The sequence below is a fragment of the Wolffia australiana genome, chromosome 10 (assembly GCF_029677425.1).
Source record: "Wolffia australiana isolate 7733 chromosome 10, ASM2967742v1".
NCBI lineage: Eukaryota > Viridiplantae > Streptophyta > Magnoliopsida > Alismatales > Araceae > Wolffia > Wolffia australiana.
Window position 1 is genome coordinate 5,729,694 of NC_135844.1, and position 5,915 is coordinate 5,735,608.

At 46.6% G+C, this 5,915-nt stretch overlaps 1 long non-coding RNA gene across 1 annotated transcript; it reads right to left on the reverse strand.

The window, feature by feature from the left end:
* Positions 1–2,572: 2,572 nt before the first annotated feature.
* Positions 2,573–4,620, reverse strand: LOC144708895 (uncharacterized). Its single transcript, XR_013582878.1, has 2 exons — positions 3,380–4,620; positions 2,573–3,296 (listed from the first exon to the last, which is right to left on the reverse strand). It is a non-coding gene; the product is annotated as an uncharacterized LOC144708895 (long non-coding RNA).
* Positions 4,621–5,915: the final 1,295 nt, after the last annotated feature.

The window sequence follows — 5,915 nt, forward strand, 5'->3', positions numbered from 1 at the left end:
CCCTATTTATACTACGTGGTATTTTTCATAAAAATCCCTAAAACATAAGTATATCTTCCGATGTCCAAAAGAACATTTGTGTGTAACCCTCTATGCTCATGTATCAGTCTAGTTAATGACTCTAGTGGGCATAATAACCTTTATTGGCCTTCCGAATTAATGAACTATATCATCATATATATTAATTAATGTTGGATCGATTTAACCCAACCGATAGGTCAAGTCTCCAACACGTGGATTGCCAATCTACACCTCGTGTTCTAGAAGATACAAAGGAGTGTGTATCGAACCTGTTCATCATCGGTTACTGTATATGTATAATCCCTCATCCACTTGACACTCCTTAGAGGACTTAGGGTATGGTCAACTGTCAAACTCTAATCGGTCATTCGAGTTAGTACTGATGCCTTCGGAAATCATCGGAGAACTCTTCTCTGATATTTCATTTCCTTGGCCAATGACTTCATTGCATCGTCTTCCTTGAGCTGTCACATCTTATACCGAGGGTGGAAGATCCCATCTTGACCACTCAATCATCTTTGTAAACTTCTTGATGTACCCGAACTAAGACCATTTAGAATCCCATGATTAGAGACTCGTTGGCCATACTCAAAGTACAACCGTCGGTCCACAAGACGTATTTGGTGTCTCATGTCTAAGGACCACTTGCACAACCGTGACGTGAATCGACCTGATTGACAGTTTGGTATAATACCATTCAGGGATTCGTATGGATCAATTTAGTGAATTCTTTCCACAAAAGAGCACACACTATCTATCCTTACTATCTCCACACTAATGGCTACGGGACCGGCCATACTCATCATATGAGTGAGGCTAGATAGTGCTACTCTATTCGGATACTTCGATGTCCTTCTCGCATATCCTTCGAATAGGAATTTTTAGAACACATGCTTAAAGGCTACTGATCTCCGTATTATGACCTCATCATAATTCACTAAGTCCGATCATGTATTCATGGACTTCATTATAAGCATCACACGTGCATTATAATGTATATGGAACAAGATGTGGAATGTGTGATTGGCTTGTCAACCACATATATTTCCACTAAGCACAAACAAACAGGTTTAAGTTTTGAAATCAAATAAATTATTAGTATCAATTGTCGTCTTCCAATCTAGATTCATTATTAAAACACATAGGCAAAATTAGTGTTAAAATTAAAAAAACTTAAAGTCCATTTGGCACTTAATTGATCCAAATTAGGGGATTTTTAAGCAAATCTTATCAAGAATTTCTAATTAATCATAAATTTTATTCTCATTGATTGCCAAAAACTTGAACTTAAAAAGTTAGAAGATTAGGATACAAGCTACAAGCATTTTTTATTACTTGAGTAAAAAATTTCATATCAGTTAAATTTAGAGTTCTAAACCCTAATATGATAAAAAATTATCTTCACCATCGCTTCCCTAGGGTTAGACCCCCTACTTTAGTACTAAGGGATAAATAAATTTTATTTTTTAAGCTTGAAAACCCTCAGACAACAACAATACACACACATTTTTTGAGCTTATCTATTATGATATGGTGTCTTTGGTCTACGGACGACTAACATATCAATGATACAAATTAACATGTTTGACAGTACAATACATCTCAGAGATTTATATGGATTAATTCATTGGCTATCTTTACAATCTCCACACTAATGGCTATGGGATTTGACATACCCATCATATTAATAGAACTAGATAGTTTTAGTATTGTTGAATATTTCAATGTCCTTCTCAGGTATCATCGAATATGAATATTTATAATATATCCTTAAAGACTAAGGATACTTTTCTTATTGTATTATCGTAATTCATGTTTTTAGAATTGATTATGTGCATCATATGTAAATTATAATTAATATATTGTATCAATGAACATTGTTTGTAATTTTCCTACTGGCCACCTGTAGTTCCATCAGATCAGTTGACATTGGTACATACATTTAAAATCATTCCAAAATTTGCAAAAGTTTTGAAATATTTATACAGGGTAGCCATTTTATGGGCAAGGCCACCAAGATGAAGGTTCTTCCTGATGGCGCACACCATCGAGAACTGCCGAAGACGTCATCCGAGTCACCGTCTCCATCGTGGACAGCTGGGTAAAGCATGCTCATTTATCGCATTTTGATTTCCATCGTCTTCGTTAGTCCTATTTCGTGTTTCTCACACTCATCAATTTGTTTCTGTCGCATCGCGACACGTTCGTCGTCTGTCGTATGTCCTCGTCATCATGTGGGAGGGGATCCTTAATCATTTTGGACTCCCCTCCCTTGTTCCCTTTTCTCCTTTTTTATGCTTTGTTTTTTCCCCTTTACTCTTGTAATGGGGGCCCATTATATAAGGGCCCCCTTAATGGACCTTCCTTAGGGCCCGTTGTGTTGACCTTCCTTAGGGCCCAATTGATCTCCCTTTATAAGGGAAGAGAGGGCGCCCTAAGGAAGACAGACCAGGAAGAATATCGTTGAGTTTGTTTTTTTTTTCTGGTCTCACCCCTTCGGGAGAAAGAAGAGGGGAGAAGAGGGGGCGGCGGAAAAGAGGAGCAAAAGAAAGAGGAAATCAGGACAGAGGCTGGGAATCGAAGACAAAGATTGGAGACAAAGGGTGACGGAGGGAGATCACACGGCCAAGTTGTGGCCTCTCTCATCGGGTTTTCTTCCCCTTCCTGTTCGCCGGTTCTCCCTGCCGCATCTGGCCCCCAGAACGCGAATCCAGTGAATTGCTGTCGCCCAGGCTCGACGGGAATGGTCTTCAGCTTCCCTAGTGCTGCCAGACGGCCAAGAAGGCCACGGGATGGAATTTGCGACTCCCTCCGAACTCGACGCAATCTCAGCGCCGGTCTACGGTGGGATCAAGCGTAGAGCTTTGTTCCTGTGGGCAGTCTATGGAAAATTGACCGTGCGGCCGATGATGCCGCAACGTTCTCTGTCGACCCACTGAGTGGGCTACCTGATGTCGGACGTCGTCCGGTCGGCACCGAGTATGATGGCTCATCCAACAGGTAACCCTAATGGGTCGATGTAACTACGATGCGAAGATGAGTGAATGTCCTACGTGTTGTACGTGCAAGCCCCGACTTGAGGGAGGCGCCGAGCTCCAAGCTTGGACGGGGTGGCCGGGTGAGGGCGACGGTGGCCTCTCGAACCTTGTTGGAGCGACGTAGGCATCTACGGCCGAACGGAGGTTATCCATTGGGCTCGCACGTAAAGAACGATCTCGTCCGTACCGGCAAGACACTCAAAGTCGTTCGTAGTTTTCTCTCAATACCTCTCTCACCTACCAAGCCCGAGCGCAGTGGAGTCAAATCGAAATTATACTGCAAGGAATAAGTAATCGAGCGTCGGGAGAGGATGGCGTACCTCTTCGGCAAGCTCGTGGTGCAGAATTTGATGACAGTCGGTTGCGGTCGAAGCGAGTGGGGCGGAGAAGCGCCGGAGAGCGTGCGGCAGACAATAATGCTGGAGCCAACGTAAAAGGTCCGAGGAAGAGGAAGATGAGTGCGGCAGCATTCGCAGCTAAAGCCAATAACTGGTCGTGATCGGCGCATTTGTGGTGGGCACACAACACTGATGCGATGGACAGCTACGGCGAGCGAGCGGCAACAGAATGAATCGCCTTTGCGGCAAAGTTTCCGTCCGGTAGCGTGGCGGGGTGGCGTGGTCGACCGACGTGTTCGCACAGCACCCGGGTTGGTTAGCCAGTTGTAATGAGCTGACCGGCGTGGTGCGAGCGGACTGGGTGTTCCAAGTCCGAGAGGACTTGGTTGAACACCTGGCATGGAAGTTCACGGGAGGCGGAACGCACAACTCAGGAGACTGATCAACATGGGCGACGTGCGCCAATCATGGGCGCCCTGCGTGAAATCAGTGGTAACGGAGAAACAACTGGCCCTGGGGGAGGGGAATTGGGTCGCAGCAATCCAGTAGGATTACGGCATGGGGAGAGTCCCCATTCCCGGTCAAATCCTCCCTTCCAGTCGATCAAGATTTGACGTTCCCCTCAATTCATGATTTTTGTCAATCGTGATTTTTGTCGCTTGACCTGCGGAGAAGGGAAAAGACCCAATTCCCGAATCTTTCTTCTCTGCTGATCGATCGTGGTCTGAAAATCCCTTCTGCAGTAATCCTACGACTGAAATGCCCAACGGGAAATTTCAACTTCTTTTCTTTTTTTTTCTGCGACAGATTCACTTCGGCCGAGTAAAAGACGTTGACCGCGAGTCCTTTGCTAGGCCGCCGAGCATGGGAACGGCGACTGAATTCCCGTTGGCTTTGACTCTGATAAATCAGAAGGCCGCTCGGTTTTGAACCAGCGATGGAGCTCGATGGCGAGAAACCCATCTCCGATTGGTTTTGCAATGCACTGATGAATTTCCCCTTTCACCAATGTGTCGAGCGTCAGGCAAATTGGGGCTTGAAAATGCCCAGCGAGAAATCAACTCGCTCCACCCTGCGATTGAGATGCAATTTATCCTGCACGCAGGTCAGATTTCACTCCCAACCCTTCTCGATCTTCCTGTTCTCCCCTCCTTTCTGGTATCTCTTCTCTGAAGAAGAGGGGAGACCAGAAATCAACAAACGACGATTCCTCTTTCTCTTGTTCCTGGTCTGCCTTGTTTAGGGCGCCCCCTCTTCCGTTATAAAAGGGGAGGTCAAATGGACCCAAAACGGGTCTACAAGAGGGGGGAAAGAAGGGGTCCATTAGGGGGCCCTTATATTAATGGGCCCCCAATTACACACTAAGGGGAAATAAAAATGAAAAGAAAAGAAAAAGAAGAAGCAAGGGCACAAGGGAGGGGGTCCAAAAATGACCAAGGATCCCTCCCCGTGTTGAAGACGAAGAACGTATGGACACGTCACGAACGCGATGAAAACACAACGACGAGACGGGAAAACACAAAACACGAGAGAAAGAACGATGAAAAAGAAAAGCGGTACGCGAGCATATCACCCAATCTTTGACGACGGTGGCGGGTGGCGTGGACGACGTCGTCGACAATCATTGATGGCATGCGCCATCACCAAACCGCTCCTTCCACGACGTCGGGACGAGATTTATTTCCTAGGGTGACCTGAATTGGCAGCTGTGACGGTTTGACTGGCATGCAATCGCCTATTCCCCCGGTGGCTGATCGGCCAAAGCCCCTTCGAAGCCCCCCAGTTAGATCGCCTCCGGATACCTTTCTTCATGTGAGTTATCTGTGTTGATCCTGAACGGTTGCAGGGCTGCAGTGACGCCATCAGACCACGCCGGTTCCTGCCGAATCGTCTTGTGGTGGCTCGCCCAATCAAGCATCCGAACCGGTTGAAGCTGAGACCTGCCGTGTACTCTGGGAATTACACCTGGCAGCTCCTAGCCGCCGGCAGTGCATTTGTTTGACCAGCATTTGAACAACCCAGCTCTCACTACAGTCAATTGACAGCAACTGCACCTGGCCCTCTAGCCGTTGACCTCCTCCTCCGACCTTTTACCAAGCGCTCCTGCAACCTATCGCCTGTCGAGCCGCTGTTCGCTCTCCGACGCCTATCCATCATAACTACTCTGACCGCCGCAATTGTCGACGACTCTGCACAACGAGCCATGCACTAACGAGGTACACCATCCTCCCGCTTGCTCATTATATTACCCGTTGCAGTACATTTTCATCATGACTCCACCATGCTCGGGCTAGGTAGGTAAGAGAGGTAATTGAGAGAAACTACGAACACAATTGAGCGTCTTACCGGTACAAACGAGTCTATCTGTTACGTCTGAGCGCTACAGATTTATTCTGTTCAGCCCGTAGACGTCATCGTTCCCGCCGACGAGGTTTGAGAGGCCATCGTCGCCATCACCGGTGATCCCTTTGGAGCTTGGAACTCGACATCTCCCTCGAGTCAGGGCCTACAAGTATGA